Genomic DNA, 23,573 nt, shown 5'->3' with positions numbered 1-23,573 from the left:
CAATAAAAATATTATTCTTAATTGTGGTTTATAATTTTACTACCAACTTCTTTTCTACGTAGTTACAATTAGCAAACTAAAGTAAGTATAAGTGAAATTATTTGTTTGTTTATTCTAGTTTCACTTTTTCCAATACATACTTCAGTATATTCAGAAATGTGTTCTACGTGAGTTTGAAGGTAATATATACAAGTATTTGGGAATACGTACACTAATATTTATTCCTTATTCTGACAAACCCCAAGTTGTTGGAAATTGTTAATATTATGAAATCTAAAAATTAACCTAAAGTTAAAACTGAAGGAAAGTTTATTATCAAAGAAATTCGATTTTTTACTATGGTTATTTATGTGATGATCTTTTTGCTAGTAAATATTAATTCATATTTAAGCCACGTCAATTACGATGTTTATCAATAACAATGTACATCTGGATCGTTTTTCGACTGTAGGAGGTCTTGTTCCCCTCTCTAATTTGTCGCCAACACTGGAGAACACCGACATCATCTTACATGATCACTGTAGTGCTTTAAACAATAATCTAGAATACAAATGTCTCAGGTATAGAGTGCATGCTCAAGCCCTATTAGCTCCTGGAAGAGTAGATTGCTCTAACATCACTTGATTGGAGTGCTATATGTAAGAATCCTCACTCTGCTATTGGTTGTGTGTTGCTGATGGTAGAAGCTATTAATGGTTGGTATATCGTTTCTTGTGTCAACTGAATAGTAATTTCTGTAATAATTTTTAATGGATGCAGTGTTTTTATACCAGATCAGACTATGTCAGGGGCGCACACACCAGAATTTTGGTTTGGGGGGGGCTTCGGCTTCCCAAGTATAAAATGTACGCCTATAGTTTTTCCATTACATGAACCTTCAATGACCAGTAATATATAATTAGTTGGCCTATAACATATGCGAACTACAATAATGTAACATTTGGTACATCACTGTATTACATGATCATTAGATAATTGAGTAAGCTAAACTAACCAACTGTCTGTGGCCTGTTTTCATAATCAACTACAAGTTAATCTTATTAGAGAAAAATTTAAGTTAATAGGCTACTATTACATTAAACAGCTTTTAGCTCAATTAAAACCTTATTAAAATTACAAGTTTAAAGCTTTAAATTGATTTTTATTATGAAATGTCATCCTGGAATAAGTTGGACTGTCATTAATTAGTTTTAAGTTTTCAAGGAAAGAAATAATACATTTAAAATTACAAATGTAAATTTAATGATTACAAAATGAGATGTAAGTTAAAGTTAAAATATTTACAAGACAAAATCTAGACGTCTGGTCGATTTTTTTTTGAGAACAGAAACTACCTCTGTATTGGTCACTTCTATTTCACGGTGAATATTCAAAGCCGCCAGTCCACTCAGTCTGTTAGCACCCATGGTATTCCTTAGATAGGTCTTGAGTCTACGTAATGTTGAGAACGACCTTTCTGCTGTACTCGTAGTTACAGGGATAGTGCACAATATTTTCAACATAGAGTGGATGTTAGGAAACATGTCCTTATCACACAAGTTCAAACAAATCAATTACATTTCTTGGTGTGTTGGTAGTGGGTCTTAAAGCTGTTGTGCCACAACTCAAAAACTCGGCTTTGAGCAGGCTTTCGTTGTTTCCCACCACTTTCAATTATGTCATTTTTATATAAAAACAACACAGCTGCAGATAATTAAGTTTTGAGGTTTCTTCCTTTCCACGTGATCCATCGGCTGTAGGCATCAGACACTCAAACCCCTTCAATATGTCTTTTATGTTTCATGAATCGGGATTCCAAAGAACTTATCAAAGATTCAATCCAAGGGATGAAAATAGATCGCCGTAGTACACTTCAGGCGTATCTGCTGGTGTGTTGTTTCTATTTTGTTGTTGTCTGCCAACTGTTCGGGGCATGGAGATTTTACATCCAAAGTTGTTGGCCATATGGGTAGCCTCTTCAAACAAGGAGTGAAACTCTTCATCCGCATTTGTTCTTATGGATTTTAGGCTTTCAAGTACTGTTTCAGCATGTGTGATTGCAGAAGATAGTTCCAAATCACTTCCTTGCAGCTTTTTGCTTAGGTTTACAGTGTAACCAAGGAAGCTTGTCTGATGCCAAGAGAGAAATGATGAATTCGCCTTGACGTAAAAGAGCTGAGTAAAATAAGAGTTCCAGAAGAAGAGTCTCTATCACTCCATTTTTTTATTTCCTCCAACGCTACTTCAAACTGGTTGAAGAAGCTCCTTCATGACAAAAGGACGGCATCATGCCTTTGCACCCATCTTGTTGGACAAAGTTGTAGCAGTTTTTTCCTGTTGGTTTCAACATTTATCTCCGATGCAATTACACTGTTGTAAAACGGCTTGTCTTTTAGGAGTGTTGAAAAAAATTATACACCCTCTCTACTATTCCGAAACAGTTTCTGATAGGTGCAACTTCAGAAGCGTTTTGATTAATGCCAGATTAAGGCTATGAGAAGCGCAATGCACAAATATTGCTGTGGGGGTGAGCTTCTTGGATACAGGCTTGGGTCCCATTAAAAACTTCCCACTCATGGCAGCCGCTCCATCGTACCCCTGGCCACGTAGGTTATTGACGTCAATGTTACTATCTTCAAGTCCTTTTATTACAGTTTTTGCCAACTACCTACCGGTTTGTGGAGGTTAGTGGGCATGAACTTGAGAAATTGCTCACATATTTTGGTAATTATTTGATGCATCAGAATCTACGTATATCGTAGACACAACGAAAACTGTTCAATTGTTTGAAACATCGGACGTTTCATCTGCGAGAATACTAAAAAAACTTAGCCTCTTTAACTTTAGTTGCTATTTTTTCAGTTATGATCTGGTTACAAGCATCAATTATTTGGTTTTGGAAGTTCCAACTTATGTACGTAGCATTTTTTTCCACATGATTCAAAAGTGTTTTTTTTTAAATCTTGATCCCCCGCTTTGTTTTCAATTCTGGCTCTAAGCAGTGCTCTAAAGTTACCCTCATTCTCGGCAGGTCTACGATTTATATCAAACTCCGCCATAATCTCTATGCCCCTAAGAGCAATATTTTGCCTTCCACACAAAATAATAGTGTCTATTATCGGAAGGATTCTTTTTTTCACGTTGTTTTGGGCTTGAAGGTCTTTCCCTTTATCAAGGGATTTGTCGATTGATTTGATTTCACTATCCATTACTCTTTTAAAAGTTAGCTGCGCTTACACAAGAGTCCTTGTGGTACTGTGAGGCTGCATGCTTTTCACAATTTTTCTAATGCTTTTTTCCAGTTAGAAAAACCTTTCCTCAACAAGTTGGCCAGTATGTTGAGCGTTACTCTTGCCTACTTCTTTTTTGGAAAAAAGCATACAATGAACACAGTATGCAGAGTCTTCAATTCCAGAATAAGACAGCCAAGTATATTTATTTAGCCAATGAAAACAAAAATTTTCGTTGTTGAGTCCCGTACGTTCTGTAAGGAAAGTTAAAACTACTTTGAGGGACCCATCTGTCATTCAACATTTTTTAACTTTTCACTGTCTGTCAATTTTTTTGTTTTAAACAAAGCAATGTCTAAGTTATTTTGACTTACATCGGACTGCAGAGTTCTTACGTTAGCTCCCGAACATCCTCCAACACAAACTCAGGCTGTTTCAGCACATGTAGGCAGCTCCTTACTTGCCGAGAAATATTTTTGTGGCATTCAACGGTTTAAAATAGTTTTGTATACTAGGCTTTTCTTTTATCACCCATTAACTTACTAGACTACTGTCCAACCAATTTGTCAGACCTAGACCACAAACATCAGCTTGAACTTGACAGCCGCAGACAACCCATAACACACACTATACTGCAATTCGATAAAACTACGACTGTCAACTGGACAAAAGACAAATTCACTGCCGGGGCGGGCACGGGCGCGTCTGGTGAGAGTTGTGGAAACTAGAAGCTGGTCGCCCATGGCAACGGCACGTAGTCATCGCCATAGAGCCAGGAATGGAATGGAGGGAGCTAACACAGCAGCGCAGGCAGTTATACTGTGAATACATACGTCTAAATATTTGTTTCACAACTCTTGATTTCTATGATTTAATAATCTGTGTTACTTTAATAAAATAGGTTTAACGTTACCATTCATTATAGTTTATAAAAGTACGATAAACATAATATGATGATACATAACGAATGATTAGTCACATTGTACAGTATTTATTAGTCGGATTATCAGGTCCTTGGGGGGGGCTTAAGCCCCCAAAGCCCCCCCCTGGGTGCGCCACTGGACTATGTTACATCAACCAAATGTGTGTTCATTTCTTAGTAACAACTCAAATAAGATGGTGAGGGTTGGGAATACCCACAAACAAGTCTAAAATTTATTCATCCTGAAGCAATAGGACAGGATAAAGTGTGGTTCTTGGGAGGCTTTTAAGTTGACTGATGATGAAAAGGGGTTCAGATGACGCTCCTCTATTAGTCCTTTGAAACAACAAAACGATTAAGTTGCTGATAGTAGTTTTCTTCCAGTTACCATCACTTACCAATACATTGATGATATGTAGTTTTCTTCCAATGAAAACAACATATCTAACAAATGCTAGGGAACATTTTGCTTTTTGTGCTAAGATTCCTAGTGATATAAATACTATGGAATCTAACCTAGAGCAGGGAGCCAGGGTAGAATACAGATAGTGGAATTTTCCTAATAAACATAGTTTACTTCAAAGATACATTAGGAAATTTCTCTGTTATTTCAGTGCTCTAGCTAACCCTCCTCTAGGAGTCTTTTGAAAAATGACCATTTTATCCAACGACCATCAGAGCAGTCAGACGAAATAGATGGCTATCATTAATGTATTTCAAATAAATAAACATAGCTTACCATACAAATATTATGAAAAACTTTCTTTTTATTTCCTTTACAAGACTTTTAAAACATGGCATGGAGCAATGCAATGTAGTAGGTTACTGAGACGTAGATTCATAGCAATGACCTCATTTATATCAGGGATGTAAAGAAATGTTTCACTGTTTATGTTGGAATTTTGACTGATTTCTCTGTTTGAGGCTTTTTGGTATTCATCCTACAGCAATGAAAAGGAATCTTATCCTTAATGTGAAGAACCCAGACAGAATATTACACAGAGAAGAAGATTTACTTAATGAACTACAATTTAATTCAGTAATACAAAGACACTTCAGTTATATACATGTGGAATATATTTCATGGAGCAGCCAGACAGGATATAGTATATAAACACGTAGTATAGATATAGCCAATACTTGTCGGCTAATATAAGGTGAGGTACCAAACCGCATGACTTCCATTTTGCTTCTAAAAGAACACTACGATTACACATTGTAATAGAAAATAATGACTGCAACTAAAAAAGTGTATATAACAGATGACTCAAAAACTAATTTTTTATTATGTATCTTTAAATTTGGCATCACTTTAAAAAATTGTGTTCAGTTATTGTATCATTATCATTTACAGCCATCATTAAAATGGAACTTAACCAAAATTAATTTATTACTAAGTGGTTTAATAATAAGACATCTGAATATCATTAGTTTAATAAAAATACATGTTTTGATATTCATTTTCATTAATAAGCTGAGCTTTAGCTAGGAATTCTCATTTTGCAAGAAAGGTTTCAATTTTTTTTTCTGCCTGTTTATCTATTCACATAATATCGCAAAATGGACTAACCTAAAGACTTGAAATTGTACATTTCATTCATACACTGAATTTGATGATGGTGCATGTCACTCCATTGGACTTAGTTGAGCATAGTTTACATTGGTCTTATGGTTAACCATGATGGCAAAAAGCAAATCATAATAAATAAATGTATAAACAAACTCAGTATACAGATAATAGATTTTATCATGTGACATACATGTAGTCTAACTATCCCAACACATCCAAGATGACATGTGATGTGTGATGTGTCATGTGATACATAACATCTTGTCATGTATCACATGACAAGATGTCTCGAGAAAGATTTCATATGTTTCTTTAAATTTAGAATTAAATCTCACTTCTACATGAAAGAGTTCTATAATACATCATTGTTGTGTCTATACCTATTTTGTATGATTGTCTGTCTGTCTATCTGTTCACAGGATATTTCGAGAATGAAATGAATTATAGATTTGAAATTTTGTATGCAAAAAAGTGAAACCTGACACAATAATGTGGCATTCTCCTTACCTTGTATACAACAGGTAAAAGTTGGTTAGAAAATATTTTGCAAATAAGCATTTAATATAATAAAACATTGTAAATCATTTAAAATTAATTTTACACTATTTAAAATAATTTTATTCTTAATTTTATTATTTCTATTTATATTACGATTTTTTATTGAATTTAGTAAGCCCCTTCAACTCAAGGCTGCGATTTCAGTACAAAACTGTACTGCATATATTGCGTACACAAGGAGTTTTCTACTAATAAAAATCTGGAATAAATATTCAGATCGTAATGAATTTTACATATTTGATTTAATAATACCTTCTAAATTATAGCCTTTTTCAATTTCATGTTGTATTTTTTGTAGAATAAGTTTAATTAAATTTTTTAAGATTTCCAGAGGGAAATAATAATATTAAACTACTTTTAAAATATTATTTTGAAATTTCAATCACATTTCAACACCTACTTAGTTAGAAGAAATATATTATCCTATGATTTTATAAAATATATAATCAATACATTGGTTGGTTTTGAAGTGGTTTTTTATAAGTTTGTTTGTTGCATTTAAAAACAAAACCCTAATTTTATTTTTTCATTAATTTAATTGATCCCTTTCTCTGCCATCTCCAGTGTATCAGTGTTGAGAGTAAAGAAAGAAAAAGAAATACAACATTAACGAATATGGTGTAATGGTTTAAAACAGTCCTTTCAAACCATGGCTTTTAATATACATTAAGGAAAAATCCTTATTCCTTTAAATCTTTTCTGGAGTATTTAAATAAGAATTGTATTAAATTGAAGCTTAAATTTAATAGGGATATGGTATTTTTAAATGAGGGATAAAGTTTTGTTAGAAGAAAATTACTGGATAGAGGTATCTACAGTTGCAGAATACTGCACAGTTTACTCTGTTATGTGGCATTAGTGTTAGTGCGGCTTTACTAATAGTTCAGGTAAAGTGGTTTGTCACTCACATTTTAAAGTGTTTGAAATTTGTTACAATGTAAACAATTACGATGGTGTCAGCACCAGTTATATAGCCTATTGTACAAGTAGTGGTGCTGTACTCAAATGATTGTGTAGTGAGTTTTGCGATAGTTAATGGATTAAGTTTGTTTAGGTCAATTTTTGTAACTTGTCAGTTTATGACATAATCATATTTTGACATCATTAAAAAATCTGTTAGGACAAATATTACGGCATCATATCTGTAAAGAACAACTGTGGTGTGCAAGTTTAGTGATGAATCATTTGTAATTTCCACACGCTATATTTGTCATGCCACTAAGTGTAAAATAATTTTAACTGGGCTGTCACAACTTGTACACACAGTATACAGTAAAATTGTGCTTTAACATTTATGCTGTTACTAGCAGTTACCCGTGGCTTCGCACACAATTTTCTGTTGAAAAACTGGACAATATATCTATGTATTCTTCTTCTATGACATAATAAACAGTCTAGAGATAATCGATAGTCACTCAAAGCTATTCCAATCTCCTGATCCAATTTAGATTTAAGTTTAAAAAACAGAGGTTTGGGATCCTGAAGTCGTAAAGTGAAACAGTTTTTATAAGATTAGTAATTCCCTCCCACATTCCATGATAATTTATTGAAGTTCTTCGATGGCTTCAGTAACAATAAGAGTTAGCCTTTTTATCCCAATGACTAAAGTGTATCGTACAACTAAAAAGTTGCTGCGGTCAATATGGGTCTGTTCTGGTCGTTTAAATTCGCTCCCGGTCTAATCTATTTACAGTTCCACGATTGATTTATGCTGTTGCACTAACCAAAACAATGGTCTCATATGTTGTTTTCGGAATCTAGCTTAGGTTAAATTTTGGTGATTAAGTGATTTTGATTTTTTTACAGATCACTAAATATGTATTAGAGGTATATGCTTCAAGTATTAGGGCAATGTTATCTCCATTTGATTTCAATAACTACAGTAAAAAGGCCATACACAATGTTAAAGGAACTAACCAGATTAGATTACGTTATGTGCAAACATTCACAGCTTTATACAATAAGGTAGTTGTTATAACAGCGTATAAATAGCATTTCTATTGTATTAGATGGATTATTGATCATTGGCGCAATCTAAATTTAAAATTAAATAACTTCGTATTTGCAATCTGTATTACACTACTAATTAAGCACTTTACAATAATTCAATATATTTACTAAAATTTAAATGTAAACACATGTTTCTGCCTCTTTGATGAACTTCAGCTGAAAGTGTTAACAGCTATTAACTATCAGTTCAATTACTGTCCACAATTATTCGAACTGTAATCCATCCACAGCGACACACTGATAACAGCGTTTAAGAAATGAATCGTAAGCTCTTACAAAAGAAATTCTGTGGTATCCGGAGAAGTTCCTCTTCAATTGATTGTTTTAATTCCTCATCATTATTGAAGCTATGAGTATAAGCTTGTTCCTTTTAGTAACCACATAGAAAGAAATCACACATACAGTTAAATCTGGGGATCGGGGTGGCCAATCTAAAAAATCACTACCACGACCAATCCAACAGCCATGACGGTTGTCATTTAGTAATCACTTGACAGGATTTGCAAAATGAGTAGGACCACCATCTTGGAAGATTGCTTGATCCATTTCTGGAACCGTAAAATGAGGCAAGACTTTTTCATACCTATTCCCAATCATTGTACTGTCTGAAATGTCGTAAGATAGCACCCCATTACAACTGACAGCTTGCCTATTTACAGCACCATTGCGGTAGAAAGTGGACTCGTCTGAAAAAACAATTTGAGTATGCCAGTTAGGATCTAGCTCATGAAACTGAACAAAATTGACGAGAACAAAATTCCACTCTCCTGTCCAGATCATCTTCAAAAAGATTATGGACTAGGTGACTTTTGTAAAATTTAATTTTTTTTTTCTTAATTATTCTCTTTACTGAAGACTTTGGAACACCAGTTTCAAGTTCAACCTTCCTTAGTGATTTTGGTTTACCTGGAGAGCGGAGCATTGATGCTCATACTAGTACTTCTCTTTCCTCATTTGATCCTCTAGAGTACTTTTTTACAACACTTCCAGTTTCTAACAAAAGATTTTTCCACTAAGTTATTGTTGGATTGCTATGTGGTTCAACTCCTGGGTAGGCAACCTGAAATAGACTAATTGCTTCTAGTTTAATGTTGCCAAAAGCAATAGCCCATGCATAACACTTAACTTTTTGTTCAACATTAAAAGCCATTTCTCGAACTGTAATATCACAGAAATATCACTGAAGAAACAATTCCTACTTGATAGGCCTAGACCTACTACTGCTGGCTAAGGCTGTATTGTGATTATTTGTACTCAAGTGATCATACTACTGCTTGTGATGTGTCCGATACTTCTATGTACATTCATGCACATAAATAGAATAAATAACCTACATTTTTAATCAGCCAAATTCAATACTTTCGAGACACATTTTATCACAAGATAAAAGAGAAACTTTCAGTGATATTTATATTCTGTTTATATCCAATATTAATGCAAAAAATGTTAAAACTGCTAGATTTATGTTTATAAGTTGGTAGAACAATAATTTTAAACTGAAATAGAATATATGTACTCAAGTTTATTGAAATTATATATAGGATTCTATTTCAGTTTAAAATTGTTCTACCAACTTTGAAACATAAAGTCCCGGCGGAGCAAGTACTTTTTGCAATTCATTGTTTATTGAAATTAAATTAGGCTATTGCCACTTATACAAATTTAATGAATATAAGTAGAAGTCATTTGACAAGTATTTGGTCTTCTGATCATATGTTAGTTTAGTTATTTAAACACATATTATGTGAAAGAAACGGCCAAATACAAAATAATTGAATCGTAAAAAGTGAGGGCTCTGTGGTGTAATGGTAGCACATTCACCCGGCAAGTGAGAGATCCGGGTTCGAGTCCCGGCGGAGCAAGTACTGTTTGCGATTCAATGTTTATTGAAATTAAATTAGGCTGTTGCCACTTATACAAATTTAATTTATATATATATATATATATATATATATATATATATATATATATATATATGATATAATGTGTATAATTAAGATTTGAAGATCAGCTGGTACTTGATAACAGAACAAGTTTGACATCTGCCCACTCTTATCATTGCTACAAGGTCAAGCCATAAGGGTACTGAACTGTCAGTCAGAGTAGCTCAATAGGTGGAGTGCCTGCTTTGAGGAGTTACAATAGTGGGAGGATTCTGGGTCAAAACCACCTGCGAGAACTTACTTTTTGCTGCACAATATACAACATTTATTAAATTTGTGAACATAATTAATTTAATGTTGGTATTGTAGTCTAGATTTTTGTGAATTTATTTAAATATTAGTGAACAATATAACAAAATGTGTGCTTTTATTTATTACTCATTTATTGTACTACTTGGTATTATCAATTCATGATGTTTTATTATTTTAATGACTAGTTTTTGTAATCAAGATTTATCATGTTATCTTTATAAATAAATGTGCCTTAGTGATTTTATCGATTTGTATAAATTAGTGTCATTTTAAATTTAGTAACATATTTATCTGTATATTTGATTTTTTTTTTTTAAACTCAATGCATGTTTATTTTATATCTTAAAAAATTTATTGTGTTAAATATATGTTCAGTAACATACAGTATATGTGTCTCTATCTGTAAATTGCACTGTCATTTTCTTTATGTTTGTCTATTTGTGATATTTTAAATTTTAGTTTTACTTTTTCCTTTACAAAATGACAAAGAGGAAACAGTTACAAAATGATCATGAGTGTCTAGACCAGGGCCTGGGATTCTGATGTGACTGATTTTGCTGTCAGATTGCATTCGGTCTTGCAGGTTCTGATCACCAACCATGGTGAAGATGGTTTGACTGAACTTCTATCGATATGCGTATCTGTTCTTGAGCATTTGAATAAACTGATTGAGGTAAACAAAAATATAACTACAGAGAATTATCGACTACCTCTTCAAAAAGAAGATTTATTAAAAAATTAATTATGGAAAACCGAAGAAGTCAGGATAACTTTGATTTGTCCTTCAACGCTGAGAAAGAAAATTATATAACTTTACAAAAAAACAAAGAAAAAATAGCATGTTTAAACCTTAAAAAACTTATCTGAAAAAAAGATTTCAAAAATTTACAAGTTTTCCATCTGAATGACAACATAAAAAATTAAATTTTAATATGGAAAATCTTTGAGCAAAAAACAGAAACCCTAATAATGAATTGGCTTAGATGCAGCTTCTTCTTGACAACAAGGGTTTGTTGAACCTTCCTCTTCAACTGTCGGCTCCCATGGGTAGTAATGTTGATCCTACCACTAACAACTTTGAGGCTTTATCACTCTTAGATGAGCTTGAGAAGAATTGTTCAACACCCATCTTAAAAATTAATAATTTTAGTAAACTCTCACATAAAAGAAAAAAAGGAAAAATTACAGAAAGAAACCATTTAAAAATATATCAGTTAGTCTGTATAGTGATAGCCATGGACGTGACATGTATCACCTCCTTGAAAAAGAATTTGGCTTTAAATCGTGCACAATAAAACCATCAATGGTTAAACATGGTGCTCATTTAAGTGAGGTAGTGAATGTAGTAAAAAACGAATAGTCTACATTTAAGGATAATGACTATATTGTTATTATAGGAGATACAAACGATGTATCTAGTTGTAGTAATGAGAGCCACATAGTGTCTGTATACTCTGATCTGCTGGTCTCTGTACCTAACACCAGGTTTTTTATCTCTACCATAGCAACCAGATTTGACCTCAGTCCTTTTTCAAAAGAAAATATTTTTATTAGACAGGTCAATACTAAAATTATAAAGTTTTCCAAATCACAAAAAAATGTTGAAGTTCTAGACTTGGGTGAAAAATGATCCTAGAAGCTTTAACAAAGGCGGGATTCATTTCAACAATTAAGAAAGAAATACATCATTTGTAGAGAGATCAGATGCATGGTCAATTCATGGGCGAATGGAGAGTTTGATGGAGCTGTCTTGGGACAGGAGATTGTTGCCGGGGAATCCCATACCTCCCTTTTACCTGCACAGAGTAGCCCTGGTCCGTCAGGACACCCCGTGGAAAGCATTTCATTGCCCCCAACTCCTTGCATACAAAAGGACTCTGCTTTAGGAGATGTCATATCAACTGATAACCTTCCCAACAACCAAATTCTTTCTAATTCTATGTGTAATTTTTGTGACGATTTTTTAGGTCATTTGGGAATAATTTAGATCAGTCTGTTGTGGTTGATTGCAAGAAAGGTATTATGGATCAGTATGTTGAATGCAATGCTAACATACAATCTACAATTAGCGATTCTTTTCAAACACACAACTTTCCAAATAACAATACTTCAAATGTTCGGTTATATCATAAAAATATAAGAGGTAGGTTATAGCAAACAAAATGGGGGAACTTGAGGCTGTGTTGTATGCCGCAAGGGTGGGCTTTGTCTGTCTAAGTGAGCACTGGATGACGATTGATCAGGCAACTTATCTTTCAGTCAGTGGCTACCATCTTGTACCATCCTTGTTGTAGGCAGGATCTTATGTGTGGTGGTACTGCTATTCTTACAAAGGGAAACGTTCCCTGGCTTGTGAAACCTCGAAATGACCTAGTACAGCACAGTCAGGAACTTCATTTTGAGGTGGCGGTGGTCTCTGTCTTGGAACTGCGAACAACGATTATATGTCTATATAGATCCCTGGTTCGACAATTGGATATCTTCCTGGACAAGCTTTCTAATAATTATGTTATCTAAACTTTTGAAAGAAAAGAATAGAATTCTTCTCTCATGAGATTTTAACATTAATATTCTTGAATCGTCCCGGGACACCTTTTCATTCCTGGATCTCATAAATAGCTTTGATCTTATCCCTACAATACATGAAATTACGAAAAAGTCTGAAAAAGGAGGGTTCTGTCTGGATAATATAATCACCGATTTTCATTGCTCTTACTTCAAGTCTCATGTTGTTCCTACATGTTTGTCTGACCATGAAGGTCAAATCATAAATCTTTTCACAGAGGAGCTGCTTAAATTTACTGAAAAGGAAAATGTTCATACGAGAAAATTCACTAATCATAACAAAGCGATTTTCAGAAGATTTCTTTAAAGAGAATCTTGGGATAGTGTTTTACTGGAACCATCATTTGAGACCAAATTTTCTAAATTCAATGACATGCTCATGAACTTCTTTGATATGTCATTTCCTATTGTAAATAAAGTTTTGACTGGTCCTGGGAGGCCACGGTGGTTGACTAGGGAGGTGATGGAGAGCTGGCGGCGGCTGCAGGATGCCTATATTTTGCAGCATTGTGGTCTTCCTAAGCTACAGGCTTATTAGAGACTTCTAAGGGACCATCATCATAATCTTATCGCTGAAAATAAATCCAGACAGGCCTTGCAATCTATTTCTAATAGCAGTAACCCTGTTATTAAGGCAACTTGGGAGGTCATTAATAGCTCCAAACCTAAAGAGATGTTTTCATAAGGGGCGTGTAAACTAGAAATTAAGAGAGATAAATTGATCCTTTCCTGATTGCTTCATCTCTTAATAATACTTTCACCAATGTGGCCGATAGATTGGCTCATTCACTACCCTCCTTCACTAAGCGCTCTCAACATTAGCCCTCTGTCATTTAAAATACTGGCCAATCTTACTTTTTTTTAAATGTAACCTACAATGAAATCACTCAAGCATTTATTTCATTAAAAAATAGCAAATCAAACGATATTTTCAGATTTTCAAGTTTTTTTCTAAAATAGTTTGTTTCTGAACTCTTTACTATTCTCACTCATCTTTTTAATGCTTCTGTGAAGGGATATTTCCATCTGATCTAAAGGTAACCAAGATTGTACCTTTACCAAAGAGTCGGAAAAAGTTGGATCCTGATTCCTTAAAGACCAATAGCCATAATCCAAATATTTGCAAAGGTATTTGAAAAAATCATACATAAAAGACTTTATGATTTCCTTGAAATGAATAAAATTCTAACCCAAAGTAAATATGGCTTTAAACCTGGATCAAACACCAAACTTGCCATAGCTAACTCTATAAAAAGAATTATATCCTCTCTTGGTTCTAGACAGTACACCTTTGGTCTTTTTTGTGACCTCAGCAGGGCATTTGATGTTGTAGATTATCATGTACTTCTTGATAAACTTGAAAGATATGGATTTCAACGATTGGTACTTCAGTGGTTTGAAACTTACTTATTGGGGTGCGTTCAATGTATTGAAATCTGCAATAATTCCCAGCAGTATTTTTTCATATTTTTCTGTTATCAAAACAGGAGTGCCTCAAGGATCTATCCTTGGACCTCTACTTTTCCTCATATACATTAAAAAACTTCCAAAATACATTGAAAGTCATTTCAACAGAGCCATAAAACCTGCTGTCACTCTTTTCGTGGATGACACTAGCGCTATTCTATATAACTGTTACTTTAGATTCCTGTTAGAACATTATACAGCCATATCATCTTTGTTTTCTGACTAGTTCCGCACCAATAACCTGTTTTTAAAATTTTTCTAAAACGAAAATTTTGGAATTTTATTCCCAAACCCCCCAAAATGTTCCTAATATTCATACATTTGGTGGCAATCCAATAAGTAGCAATTTTTCTGTAAGTTTCTTAGAGGTCCATCTGGATTTTGACATGAAATGGAACATATATAAACATATTATCAAAGCAGCTAAATTCAGCTACATTCGCCCTGAGGTACCTTACTACATTTGCCTCAGAACAAGTTCTTAAACTGGGTTACTTAGGCTTGTTTGAGTCAAAGCTGAGGCACGGAATAATATTTTTGGGGATTTTCTAATGTCATCAACTTTGAGTATTCAATCTTCAAAAGAGAGCGTTGAGTTTAAAAAAATTATTAGGCTTACTTGATTGGGAAGGCTTTCTACAGTCTCCACGAGGCTCTCGTGATACCCATGTCTTGATTAGACTGATTTTTTTTTGTAGTAGGAATAACTTTTTTGTTACAAGAATTTATTGTGTTTTACCTTGAAATTATATGCTCTTTTGTAAACAGTTGTTCTGTTGCTCTTTTATAATTACTTTTGATACTGATGTTTTGACTTACACAGAAAACACTTTGAGTTCTATTGTGTGAATAAATTATTCTTATTCTTATCAGTAAAACTGTAATGAAGGAGGTTAGGTTATGTTTTTATAGCACAATCAATATTCTTCAATCAAACAGTTGTTTTCAACAATGAGCGATATTAAACAGCTGTTCTTTAAAACTGCAAAGCAGTAATCAAACCAGGTAATTCTAGAAATGAATTTTTATAGGAAGTAAAATGGTCCAATGTTTAATATGTCACCTTTTTTTACAATATTGTTAGGTAGCTGTAATTTTCACAGAATGTTTTTAAAACCTAGTTAATTAATTATGTAGAGTTTGAAAATGTTCAGTGCATAAATGGGCAAGTAGTATATATTCAAACATTTAAATCTCTTCTGGGACACTCTATGTGTGTGTGTTTATATATTATCTTTTGTAATAAATACAGACAAAAGAGAGACGAATATTTTAGTCGATTTGATAAATTGAAACATGACGTAAAGCGAGTCAATGGATGGAGAAAATTGTTTAAGGTTGAAGTGGACATTTCCTTTGACAAGATAAGGCTAGTGGTAGAGCTACCTGAGTTCCATTCCACCAGAAACCTCACTTAACCTGGAACTACTTCTACTCAACCCTTTGCCTTTAGTTTCCTCACTCACCTCATGGCCACTACTGCTTGTTAGAGGTAAGGCAATTGGACAAAGACCACATTCATATTCAAAAATATTCTAAATCACTTAACACCAAATCAAGCAAGGAATGTACATGTTAGTTATTAGAAAGATCATAAGTTAGTTTCACTAAGAACCATAAAGAGAATTACATTAAAATGAACAAATTGATCTATGTGTAGTTGCACAGCTTTATGCTCAGAGTTGGTGCAGTTTTGATACATCAGCTACTCAAAAACCACTGATCTCTCGAAAGTTGGGGTCCTCTAAACCACATGGATACCAGGTACCACTCAGCTATTTTAAACTGGGAAGGGATTAGGGTGAAAATAAAATGTGTTTTGAGGATTTAATTTATTCAGTCAGTACATCAAATACCCGTATTAAATATGGAATTAAAGCCTTAAATAGTAGGCTCTGTTAGAAACCTTACATTTTATTATTTTTTCTATTTTATATAAAACTCAACAACATTTTATCTTTAACTAATACAAACTTTATTACTATTTTACAAATAATATTTATTTAATACATTTTAACATTTATATTTTATACAAAACAACCTTGTTATTTCTAATGTGCGCTGGTTTTTCATCATTACTAAGTAAGACTAGGCTATACAGGAACTGAGCGACCATCTCGTTCTTTAGTCAAACAAACCAAACATTACACAGTCTTCTAGTAGTAAATGAAATTTGAGGTTATGTCACTAAAAATGTGTATTATTTTGTTTCAAAAATTAATCAGTCAATTTACTTAATAATTTTAAGAGTAGACAATGTGTGACTCCGTATCTGTAAATGTATGTGTTTGTGTTTGTGTGTGAAAAAGATATGGCACATTTTCCAGTTTTCTAGAACAATGTAAAATAAAATAAACAATTGGATTATTTCGCTGTAAAGTATATTCTTTTTTCTGTTATTTAACTACAGAAGATAAGGTATGTAATGTATACAACTTGTTCAAAATGTCCCTTCACAATAGGTTCTAAAAATATTTTAAAATGTTAAACATGCAAATACAATCTAAGGGAAAGCATGCCAATTTTAAATGATTTTTTGAATGCACTACATTTTAAAATAGTCTTGCAATCCATCTTTACAAGTAAGATTTATAACTTCAATGACAGATGAATACACAGGTACAAAGGCTGATGTGATGAGGAGAATTTAGATCAATGTAATCAATTACAAAAACGACAAATGTTTTTTGGTACAACAATTTTCCTAATTTACTTTTTGCCCCCCATCAACAGATATCATTATATAACCAAATATATACATGGAAATGACTACCTGTCATGTAGGTGGCAAGACCCATCAGTTGTCTACATGTGGGAGACATGTTTTGAGAACAAGAGGTTGCTAATCACAAATTATAAGGGAGTTGAACTTTTTAATGAACACCATAATGAACTTCTTACATTTCATATATGGATTTTTCTCTTAATAATAAAATACCTTCATTTATCTTCTACAAATGCATTGTTTTCAGGCATTTCTTCACATACACAAAACATTTTAGTGATAATAAAAGTATACATGTGAAGTTAAATCCATTTTATAAAATTTCCCAAGGTTTAACTATTTATATAAGATAAAATAAATTGAAAGGTAAAATTTAATAAATTATATAACTGATAGTACTAAATATAAATATACTTAAAAGATATATAATCAAGTACAATAATTATTTAAATTACTTCAGTTTATTAATAATTGTAATTTATTAATGGATTAAACGTTTTCTGCTACACCTGCGCCGGAAATATAATTTTAGAACATGTGCCATATAACTTTAGATTTTAATGTGTTGTGAATTAAAAAACCTAACGAGCAAACATTTGTTGAAGAGTATTTATAAGAGGTACAAACTTAAATGATTATGTTTTATTATATTACATTCCGATATTAACTAATATATGTTTAAATCACAAACTTTAATTATGACATTAATACACTGGAAACAGTGTTGAATAATTAATCTTCATTAATTCCTCTTAAAAATAAGTAATTATAAATTACTAGAGTAATTTTAACAATTTTGTTAATTTATTATCATTATTTTAGTGACTAAACGATTTCTGACTCTAACAAGTGCTCAAAGTAAGTTTAGTAATAATTCACAGTCAGTACTTTGACTACATTAAGTTAAATTGAAAAACCAAATTAAGTTCAGTTTTATTTTTGTTTTTATTATTTATAGTATATAATTTCGGCACACTTTTGACTTATAAATACTAAACAATCTTATATACATTGTTTCGATTGTCTTATCAAACATTTACAGGAATCGTTACCAAAATAGGCAAGTATTTACAATTCATGTGTTAAAAAGGGATCACATTAAGTTGGGAACTAGCTAGAATATGAATCGTTGTATACTTGCATTTTATGGGGGGAACATCGTTGATATATCTTAAGGTATACATCAATGTTAAATAATTATTTGTACATTATTAAAGCAAGATAATGGACTATGATAGATGTATATGTTAAAATTAATATTAATCATAGTCCGAAACAAATTAATTTTGATGTTCATGCTTCTTCATTGTATTCAAAATAATTTGATATATTATTTGGTGATAAAATCAATAACATTTATGAGCCTGACTAGAGCTTGATAAACCAATCATTCTGAAACAAATTATATTTGAGAAGAATGAATTTATAAATTAATTGAACTTTTTATGTTTATTGGTAGTCATAGTAATATTAAGTATTATGTACTGCTTTACAAATTCAGATTATCAGATAAAACGCACAACTGGTGCCTATATATTACATCTTTTCATAAAGCAACAGAACTCCATAATAATTAAAGCGTATTTATGTATTTGAAAATAATTATTCCATATAATGTGAATATGCTTAAAACTTTTGTACATGACAAGAATGAACAATTCTATTTAGTTTTCTTCTAACATAGATACAAACAAAAACCCTAACTCAATTAACAAGAATTCAGTTAAAATTAATTGAATTTGTCCTAGTGATATTTTTTTCTGTCATAATCGACTACTATTTGGTTAGTAAAAAAAAACTAAATAGTGTACATCCTGATCATGTACAAATTGTTAAGTTAAAAAAAAATTAAAAACTTCAGCTCCAGATGGAAGCTATTTTAGTAGATAAATACAGTAATTCGTTTAAATTTAGAATAGTCTTTTTATAATATATATAAACGAATGAAATTTAAAGTTGATCAGAAAGTTTTAATAACATTTTGTTTACAATGCAGTCATCTTCACAATAAGTAGGTTCTTAGTGTTTCTGTAATCCTGTCCCCATCAGAATGTAGCTGTAAAGTGATTGGTTTGTATTTTAGTATATCAATGCTCACACATTCACTATCTTAGTATCTCTGTGCCTCTCTGTACCAGTTTCCAATCAGTATGTTATTGTAATGTGAATACTTTATAATTGAGTATCAACAATTAGTGTCAATTAGGAGTATCTACAACCAATATTACTTGTTTCTACGTAACGTCTATCAGTTGTTGTCAATTAACTGGTTTGTATTGGTCATCTACCAATAGTGCACACACATTCATCAGTAGCAGTTCTTAAGTCGTTAAGCCAATGTTATTGCAAAACCTGTTAAATCCGCATTAGAACTGTCATATTATTTTTAATGAAAGAAATCATTGAATCTGATAGGTTTTACATCTGCAAAAAATGATTAACTGTCATACGTAAACAAGTGCTGCCACTACTTATTACAACTGATGCATTAATTAAACTTTCTAAAAAATAACAATAACTATCAAAGGTGTAAAAAATAACTTTTTAGCCAAACAAAATAGAGTAAGAAAATCCAAATAAACTGGCTTACTACTGAATAAAGTTGTATAGCATAATAAAGAACTGGTTTTGCATCTGTTCTTTCAAAACAGCCTTCTTGAACCAATGAATTTAATTTGCTTGGCACTGTAAACATGGCAGATAGATTTGACGTACCTTTGTCCTGGAGCTGTAATGGATATATCTGGTCTTGGAAATTGGTGCAGGTTTTAAATTAAATTTTCATGTATTTTAACAGGTTTATACACATGACAATTGTTTAGATATTAAGTTCCATGGGAACTATAGCTAATATACTATAGTTCTGAATACAGTTTGTGTATAAACCTGTTAAAACACATGAAAATTTAATTTAAAACCTGCACCAATTTCCAAGACCAGATATATCCATTACAGCTCCAGGACAAAGATACGTCAAATCTATCTGCCATGTTTACAGTGCCAAGCAAATTAAACTCATTGGTTCAAGAAGGCTGTTTTGAAAGAACAGATGCAAAACCAGTTCTTTATTATGCTATACAACTTTATTCAGTAGTAAGCCAGTTTATTTGGATTTTCTTACTCTATTTTCTATTTTGTTTGGCTAAAAAGTTATTTTTACACCTTTGATAGTTATTGTTATTTTTTAGAAAGTTGAATTAATGCATCAGTTGTAATAAGTAGTGGCAGCACTTGTTTACGTATGACAGTTAATCATTTTTGCAGATGTAAAACCTATCAGATTCAATGATTTCTTTCATTAAAAATAATATGAAAATTCTGTAACTATAAGGCATTTGACAGGATACTAATAGCATTTAATTTAATTTTATAAAGCATATGCAATCAATATAAAATAGCATAAGAAGAATTCTAAACGTTTTTCCTAAATACTTAATATTTTTGTAAACATGATATAACGGGTTTTGCAAATTACACAGATACTCTGTACATACCTCCTATCACCACTATGTTGTTAACTGACTAGTTTACATTATTACATTAAAATACTAGCAATACAGACACACATTCAAAATAGTACATATTGTTTCTACATTAAGTCCCTGTATTCATGAAGTCCATCAGAATGCTTTTGTGAAGTAGGTGTAAACAGATTTTATTGCAGTATCAACAATGTTGACGTATCCACCAATAGTATTTAGTGTTTCTGTGTCAAGTCCCTGTAATCTGATGTCCATCAGAATGCTGTTCTCAAGTAGGTAGGCATAAACAGATTTGTATTGCAGTATCAACAATGTTGACGTATCCACCAATAGTATTTAGTGTTTCTGTGTCAAGTCCCTGTAATCTGATGTCCATCAGAATGCTGTTCTCAAGTAGGTAGGCATAAAACTGATTTGTATTGCAGTATCAACAATGTTGACGTAATCCACCAATAGTATTTAGTGTTTTCTGTGTCAAGTCCCTGTAATCTGATGTCCATCAGAATGCTGTTCTCAAGTAGGTAGGCATAAACAGATTTGTATTGCAGTATCAAACAATGTTGACGTATCCACCAATAGTATTTAGTGGTTTCTGTGTCAAGTCCCTGTAATCTGGTGTCCATGAGAATGCTGTTCTCAAGTAGGTAGGCATAAACTGATTTGTATTGCAGTATCAACAATGTTGACGTATCCACCAATAGTATTTAGTGTTTCTGTGTCAAGTCCCTGTAATCTGGTGTCCATCAGAATGCTGTTCTCAAGTGGGTAGGCATAAAACAGATTTATTGCAGTATCAACAATGTTGACGTATCCACCAATAGTATTTAGTGGTTTCTGTGTCAAGTCCCTGTAATCTGATGTCCATTCAGAATGCTGTTCTCAAGTAGGTAGGCATAAACAGATTTTATTGCAGTATCAACAATGTTGACGTATCCACCAATAGTATTTAGTGTTTCTGTGTCAAGTCCCTGTAATCTGATGTCCATCAGAATGCTGTTCTCAAGTAGGTAGGCATAAACCAGATTTTATTGCAGTATCAACAATGTTGACGTATCCACCAATAGTATTTAGTGTTTCTCTGTGTCAAGTCCCCTGTAATCTGATGTCCATCAGAATGCTGTTTCTCAAGTAGGTAGGCATAAACTGAATTTGTATTGCAAGTATCAACAATGTTGACGTATCCACCAATAGTATGTAGTGTTTCTGTGTCAAGTCCCTGTAATCTGATGTCCATCAGAATGCTGTTCTCAAGTAGGTAGGCATAAACAGATTTGTATTGCAGTATCAAACAATGTTGACGTATCCACCAATAGTATTTAGTGTTTCTGTGTCAAGTCCCTGTAATCTGATGGTCCATCAGAATGCTGTTCTCAAGTAGGTAGGCATAAACAGATTTTATTGCAGTATCAACAATGTTGACCCCCCCACCCGTATCCACCAATAGTATTTAGTGTTTTCTGTGTCAAGTCCCTGTAATCTGATGTCCATCAGAATGCTGTTCTCTCAAGTAGGTAGGCATAAACAGATTTTTATTGCAGTAATCAACAATGTTGACGTATCCACCAATAGTATTTAAGTGTTTCTGTGTCAAGTCCCTGTAATCTGATGTCCATCAGAATGCTGTTCTCAAGTAGGTAGGCATATAAACAGATTTTTATTGCAGTATCAACAATGTTGACGTATCCACCAATAGTATTTAGTGTTTCTGTGTCAAGTCCCTGTAATCTGATGTCCATCAGAAATGCTGTTTTTTATCTCAAGTAGTAGGCATAAACAGATTTGTATTGCAGTATCAACAATGTTGACGTATCCACCAATAGTATTTAGTGTTTCTGTGTCAAGTCCCTGTAATCTGATTGTCCATCAGAATGCTGTTCTCAAGTAGGTAGGAGTAAACAGATTTGTATTGCAGTATCAACAATGTTGACGTATCCACCAATAGTATTCTAGTGTTTCTGTGTCAAGTCCCCCTGTAATCTGGTGTCCATCGGAATGCCTGTTCTCAAGTAGGTAGGCATAAACAGATTTTATTGCAGTATCAACAATGTTGACGTATCCACCAATTAGTATTTAGTGTTTCTGTGTCAAGTCCCTGTAATCTGATGTCCATCAGAATGCTGTTCTCAAGTAGGTAGGCATAAACAGATTTTATTGCAGTATCAACAATGTTGACGTATCCACCAATAGTATTTAGTGTTTCTGTGTCAAGTCCCTGTAATCTGAAGTCCATCAGAATGCTGTTCTCAAGTAGGTAGGCATAAACTGATTTTATTGCAGTATCAACAATGTTGACGTATCCACCAATAGTATTAGTGTTTCTGTGTCAAGTCCCTGTAATCTGAAGTCCATCAGAATGCTGTTCTCAAGTAGGTAGGCATAAACAGATTTGTATTGCAGTATCAACAATGTTGACGTATCCACCAATAGTATTTAGTGTTTCTGTGTCAAGTCCCTGTAATCTGGTGTCCCATGAGAATGCTGTTCTCAAGTAGGTAGGCATAAACTGATTTGTATTGCAGTATCAACAATGTTGACGTATCCACCAATAGTATTTAGTGTTTCTGTGTCAAGTCCCTGTAATCTGATGTCCATCAGAATGCTGTTCTAAAGTGGGTAGGCATAAACAGATTTTATTGCAGTATCAACAATGTTTTGACGTATCCACCAATAGTATTTAGTGTTTCTGTGTCAAGTCCCTGTAATCTGATGTCCATCAGAATGCTGTTTCTCAAGTAGGTAGGCATAAACAGATTTTATTGCAGTATCAACAATGTTGACGTATCCACCAATAGTATTAGTGTTTCTGTGTCAAGTCCCTGTAATCTGATGTCCATCAGAATGCTGTTTCTCAAGTAGGTAGGCATAAACAG

The 23,573-nt window shown here is 32.9% G+C and overlaps 1 long non-coding RNA gene across 1 annotated transcript; it reads right to left on the bottom strand.

Annotated features, from left to right (window-relative positions):
• Window positions 1-16,313: 16,313 nt before the first annotated feature.
• Window positions 16,314-21,105, bottom strand: LOC124360664. Its single transcript, XR_006922264.1, has 2 exons — window positions 20,034-21,105; window positions 16,314-19,593 (listed from the first exon to the last, which is right to left on the bottom strand). It is a non-coding gene; the product is annotated as an uncharacterized LOC124360664 (long non-coding RNA).
• Window positions 21,106-23,573: the final 2,468 nt, after the last annotated feature.

The sequence above is a fragment of the Homalodisca vitripennis genome, chromosome 4 (assembly GCF_021130785.1).
Source record: "Homalodisca vitripennis isolate AUS2020 chromosome 4, UT_GWSS_2.1, whole genome shotgun sequence".
Taxonomy (NCBI): Eukaryota; Metazoa; Arthropoda; class Insecta; order Hemiptera; family Cicadellidae; genus Homalodisca; species Homalodisca vitripennis.
Note: the sequence above shows the minus strand (reverse complement) of the source record. Positions and strands in the feature narration are given on the sequence as shown.